The 6,608-nt window shown below is 36.8% G+C and overlaps 1 long non-coding RNA gene across 1 annotated transcript; it reads right to left on the reverse strand.

Moving 5' to 3' along the window:
* Positions 1-352: 352 nt before the first annotated feature.
* Positions 353-6,279, reverse strand: LOC118982396 (uncharacterized). Its single transcript, XR_005065531.1, has 3 exons — positions 6,174-6,279; positions 3,277-3,280; positions 353-366 (listed from the first exon to the last, which is right to left on the reverse strand). It is a non-coding gene; the product is annotated as an uncharacterized LOC118982396 (long non-coding RNA).
* Between the last annotated feature and the right edge of the window lie 329 nt (positions 6,280-6,608).

Genomic DNA, 6,608 nt, shown 5'->3' on the forward strand with positions numbered 1-6,608 from the left:
CCGGATTTTTTTTCATAACATGTCTTTGTTGAACATCAGATTCTTTTCTCTCCTTGGGACAGAGTCTTCATAATGTAATTACTGAGCCAAAGACAATGAAATGTATGAAGAGGCTCCAGATTCAAACTGCTAAGCTGCTACCACGGCAAAATGGACTTACTTGCTCATCTGCCAGCCTGCTTGGGCGAGTGTTCCAATGACGTCTCCTGCCACACTCGTTCTACAATCCATATTTCCTCAGTTTGTGAGGCCGAAATGTCCTCATTGTTTAAAAGGTGCCGTTTTTGATTTGGCACAATCAGCAAAGATTTTTGAAGACACTACACTCATTTTTCTGTCTCACAGTCAGAACAAAATGAAGGACATCTTACAGTTGCCTTGTCGCCTCTTAAGCTTGTTTTCCGTGGCATGGTTTCATCTGTCACTTTGCTAACCAGCAGTCAGGGAGATCTGTGCCTGTCACTGAGGAAGGAAGAACGTGATGAGAGCGTGCAGCCACAAAAGCACTGACTCTGCCCCTGCTGAGGGCTCCCAGGAGTCCTGCTGGGCTCTGCCCAGCAGCAGGGGCAGAGTTCCAGGGGTGTTTTGTGGGCACAGGGCATGATGGAGGCTGTAGCTGATGGGCAAATGGGGCTCGTGGCCTGTGACACCAGCACAGCACCCACTCAACTTTTGTCTGGTCCGTGATAAAAAACATGTAGAGGAACAGAAGACTTTTTATTCCCTTGTGTAGCCTTTTCTGAGTTAAGAAGATCCTCCCTTCCCACCCCCATTTGGTAAATGGAATCCTGGTTGATTGAAGTGGAAGACAATGAAGCACCATAACATTCTGAGGTACTTTTCTTAATTTTGAGAACTGAACCGTAAAATTCTTCAAAGTGTGCCACTACAGGCATATAAGCTTTCCTGCTTGGGGAATTAGCTCACTAAACCTATTTCCAATGTTGCCTATAAAATAGCAAAGCCATTCTCCTCAGTTTGTTCCATGAAGCTTTGCTTCTACTTATTAGCCATTCCCTCAATAAGCAGAAGAGGATCTTGAAGATATGTAAGTATGAACGCTATCTCACTTTATTAAAGACAATAAATCCTTCATGTGAGAGTTTATAGTATAAACTGTATAATCTCTGTGACAAATGAAGGCTAAGACAATGGTTGCAAGTATTTATCTTAGTCAAAATAAAAGCGCAAAAATACTCTTCTCGTGTTGTTAATTTCCATCTTTCCCTGTCAGTAGCTTACTACTACTTCTTACCAAGTTCACACCGGGGAATAGTGCAAAACAAATAGATGGGAGTTTCTGGCATCTTCACTCCCTTAACAAAGAAAAGAAAAAAAAAGCTCAATTGAAAATAACATTTAAATCAAGCTCATAGTTATGACTTTGATATTAAAAGTATGTTTTCCGAGTTGGAGACTGAAAACATGGATTTAACAGAAAGCTTTTTTAACCAGAATTTTTTTCTTTTAGAAGAATTTGCTATTTTTCAGAGATAAGTTAATAATTCCCCTGATTTGTATTTAAGTCTGAAAGCTGTATCATCTTGAAAAGAAACATTTTAGAGATAATATGTACATAGTACTTAAATCCCTTTTATTTTTTTGTCATGTGTAGCCTTTTGTATAATCTATAGTGAATTATGTCCTTCTTGAATTCATAATTAGTGAAGGGAGCAGATGGCTGAGATTTATTATAAAATTATGTACCCATTAAATAGTTACTTATGTATTCCCAATGATTGCTTTCTGTAGTGGGACCACCCGAATATTTAAGGTGAATATTTAAAAAGATACAAAGTAAGTATATTTTCTCTACTAGGTTAACTATATACATCAGAATCACTCCACAGTTAAGTTTCAAGTTATATGCTAACTTTGCAGGATTTTTGTTTCAGATCTTTTTCACAGATATTAGGATATAGACTTTTTTAAGAGTCCTACAATACAGCCAGCAATTTTATCTTTTTCTGCTTTATTTTCAAATCCTTCCTCTATACAAAGTTATTTTCAAAGGTATTTGACCTGATTCACAGCAATCTTCCTTCAAAAGAAGATATATTTGGGCATGTGCCTCATTCCACTGTGGATAGAGACAGGTGGCCTAACTAATTTTTTTTTAATTTAACACTTGTTAATTCCAAAGGGTAGATACATGATTATTCATTACATTTTTCTTCCCACTTTTCTGTATCTTTCTTAATTTTTTGAAACTACTTTTTCAAATACAGTTGACATTCAATATTTTTATATTAGTTTCAGGTACACACCTAATGGTTAGACACATAATTTATGAAGAGATCCTCCAGTAAATCCTCCTGGCCCCACACATATTGTTACAATGTGATGGACGACATTCCCTATGCTGCCCTTTACATCCCCACAGAGATTACTTTCTGATTCTGTTCTAATTCTCCCCAGAAGATGCGGAGGGTAACCAAGTGCTGGGCGGGGGAGTCTCCTAATGGTTTCTGCACATTCCCAGCCACACGGTTACAGTCAGGTCATTCATTCTTACCTGTGAACACTCACACACTTGTTGGACACCTGCATGCTTACTTTCCCTTGGTGTACATTGTGAGATGACCTCCTGATAGCTGTTGGTGAAAAAACATTTTACTTTCATGAGACATGAGATCGGGGGTGGGAGTAGTCAAGTGTAATGTTGCTGAAGACAATATTATTACTGTACCTTTAACATCCAACTTTGAGTTGGCAGAATTGTAAGACTGAAAATATGGCTGTAGAATGCGAAGTCTTGGCGTTCGCATTCCCTTGGCGTTCTCGGAGTGAGTGCTGGTCTTTGTACACACCCCGATTTTTGGTGTCGTACCTCTACCTTTTTTCTGCTTAAAATGTTCTCTTAAAGAAAACTGTGGACCAGACCCTGCGACTAAGTTAGGCAAGAATTAAAACCAGGGATTCCAATTTCAACTTTGCTCTGTATTTTCATGTTACTGTGTAGAACTGTTAAGTCTTTGTTTGAAAGAAATGGTATTAGTATTATGTAACAACATTTTCTTGAAAATTCTACAAATTTCTGCTTTGACATTTAGAGAATAAATATATAGATGCATAATTCTATAGTCAAATATTATGTTTTCTTAACTGGGAAAAAGATAGTCTTTGCAGATATTTTTAAAAATATTACATCTTTTGTTGAGAGAAAAATATTGCTGGGTTACTTTCACACATACAATGAAAGCACTACAAAGTAAGGAGTGATGTTATGTTTGCAATAAACTCTGCCTGGGCCTCATTGGTATTCCTAGTTGTAACAAGCCTAACATTTTAGCTCCGACTACTTAATGAATCAGCTCTGAAAGAACAGAGATTTACCTGGAAGACTTCCAAACTGGCCTCAGTCCAGACCTCATTATCTTCAAGGATTCCACTGTTTAAAAAACAATCAGAAGTTTAGGGGATACGGATGTTAGCAGGATTAAGACCCTGCTGGGCGTGTGTGTATACCTTTTAGGTTCAGAATCTTAACTTTGGCCTAGAGCTTTTCTTCCACAGTCCTAGACATCTGGGGTGACCATACCATTCATCCAGGACTTGAACTGATCGAGGAAGCATCCTAAGATATTGGATCTGGGTTCCCCCCCCATAGATTTCTGAGGGCACACTTCTTAATAAGGTATTACTAAGATATTTTTGGTGGAAATACACCCATCTGATCCTCCTCCCAGTCGGTCACTGTTCTGCTGTGAAATGTACCCCTTTCCAAGATATGGCTTTGTGTTTGATACTTAGGACCTGGCCCAGGAATTTAAAGAACCCTTGGAATGTGCTCCGGCATGAATAACGGGGCGGCAAAGACTAACAACAACTGGTGTCCAGACGATCTTGTGAATCGGCAAAAAACCAAAAACAATTGCTACTGATACTGTGCTGGCTCTGCAGAGGAAAAACTTTTAGTTAAATGTCTTCGTATGTGAGAGTATTGAATATGAATATAATGTATATAAGTATATATTATGTGTTACATATACACATTACATATGTATATTATATATAAATGATATATAAATATAGTGCATATATTTAATAACCTCTTTTATTCCAATCACCCTCCCCCTTCATTTACTGTAAGCAGAAAATTATGTGCCTTGTCATATGTTTTGGACATTTCTAACTTGGCCCTTTACCCTCCCATTAAATTCTGTGGTTTTTCTTTTTTGGTTTTCCATTTTTATGGTTCTTTTATGTATTGATATATATTTATAACTATATCTACACATATATTATGCATATATAAACAATATGTAAATTACTGCAGATAAAAACTGTATTTTTTATCTTCAGATGTCTGTCTTTAATTACATGGAAATTGATACTATCTTTTTTTCACATTAATTGCTTCCAGTCAGCTACAACTATATACAGTAAATTATTCAAAATAAAATTGGATTTTATCCTTTTTAAATTTTGAAAAAAATTGTCTAGGATCTCATAAAATTTTTAATCTGGGACAGACATTGTATTATTAAACATGTATGTTAATTATATCATTGATAATTTTTTCTCCCAATATCTAAAAGATTAAATTCTTCTGAAATATTGTTGAATACTGGAGGGAAATTTCACAGCAGTCTCAGGAAAAGCAACCTGAAATTAAGAGATGAATTTAAATCACCTTCCATCAGAAGCAACTCACAATGTTCAGCAAAAACAAAGAGAAGCATATTTCTGGTCACAAAAACACCATTAAATTTAAAGGTAAAGACCCAAAACACTTAGAACATTAAACATTGAAATAAATGTGAGCATTGCTACTTGTCAGGTCTTCATCCTCTGTTTGGGGCTCTGTTATTCAGCAGGTATTCACGATGAATCTGTGATTATTGTTTGGGAGCAGAGGTTTCTAGTATATCCTGGCTCTATATAGGTCAAGTTATTGATTTTAGAAAATATGGATTTCTTAGAATATGTTCACTGTGAAAATCCAACAATAGTTTCTACTAGAAGCAGACTTCTAAAAATAGCTGACTAAACTGGGACTTGACTTTCTCCCTGGGAATTCTTGACTGTCTGACTTTCCGAGAATTCAGCAGAATTCATTTATGCCTTTCCTCCTTGCGCTAGACACCACTTCAGCAAATAACCTTAAGCATTCTCCTTCAATATCCAGATCAAAAGCAGAACCCAAAGCCTGCCTTCTCCGCTAGCAATTGTTTCAGGACCTGTGTCTTCTTTAGAAGATCAGTGTTTACTCAAGGGCTAATCACTATTAGTGATAATTAGTGACACTCAAGGTACATGTCACTAGTAAAATTTGTTTTTTAAATATTAAATATGAATAAAATCAAAAGGCTAGCTATATTTTATATGCATGTGAGGATTTCTAAAAATCAATGTATAATGAGGACTTGTGTATCCATCACACAACTTAGTAAAAAATCCATTCCCTTGAGGTGTTCCTCTCTGAGTCCTTGTTCCGTTGCCTTCACCCCACAGATGTGACCACCATCTTCACTTTGGACTTATTTTTCCTTTGTTTTCCTATGTAATTTAATTTTATGTTTCTATCCCAAACAATCTGTTGTTTAGATTGATAATAGTTTGAAGCATTTTAATCCCATTGAATCATACTCTCTCCCTCAGAGAGTATCATACTCTCCTTTAAGGGAGAGAGTATGACATATACTCTCCATATATATGTATATATACATATATACACACAAAATATTTTTTGCCATTCAGAACTATTTTCCTGAGACCCAGTCATGTTGTTGTATTTAGCTGCAATTCATTTATTTTCTCTGCTGTATCAGAATCCATTTGCAACCACTTGCAACAATTTATTTACAAATTCTACTATAGACAAATGCATAGCATTTGACAAGGTAATTTTTTGTGGCCTCTTTCATACTCAGGACATTTTTCATTTTCATTTATTTCATTTCCACAAACACGAAGTCATTGCATTTTGAGCATTTTTAAACTGCTATAGAATTTCCACGGTAATATTACACCTGCCCTGATTTTCTCTGTCCTGGGCAGGCACCCCTCCATTCCAAGCACACATGCCCCATCACCTGCGGTACCCTGCTGGGCGCAGTGATGTGTAAGAAGACTAAGGCTACGGAACAGGATGATAGTCAGGAATGAATTTGAGCAATCTGTTGATGTTAACATTTACTTGCTTCCTTTTTTCTACTTTTATTTTTAACTTGCTTAGCTCTAGTTCGACCTCAGCATAGGGCAAAATCCCCTGAAGTAATACATTGAAAACAAACCTAGAGAATAAACAAAACTGACCTTCATGCAAAGACTCATAATTTTAAAACTTATTACCAAAAGTCAGAGTTCTCTTATTCCACAGGCCACTGAGGAAAGTGCTGCCTGTAAGTTCTCTTTCAGCACTGTTTCCATCATTTGCTGGAGGTAAAATATGGGAAACAGGATGTGAAACAAAAGCAGGTATGGCTGCCTGCCCCTAGGAAAGCCAATACTTGAGAGGCAGGTGCTGATGTAAAGGAAAGTGTTTTTATTCAGATATTGGCCCCCTGGAAGATGGGGATCTCATGTCTCAAAGCCCATCTCCATATCTCAGTGGAGGCAGAGGTTTTCATAAGAGGGGGAGGGAGACAGAACAAAAAGATCAA

This window comes from Sturnira hondurensis, unplaced genomic scaffold, assembly GCF_014824575.4.
Source record: "Sturnira hondurensis isolate 20B ecotype Veracruz unplaced genomic scaffold, ASM1482457v3 Scaffold0025370, whole genome shotgun sequence".
NCBI classification, from domain to species: Eukaryota; Metazoa; Chordata; class Mammalia; order Chiroptera; family Phyllostomidae; genus Sturnira; species Sturnira hondurensis.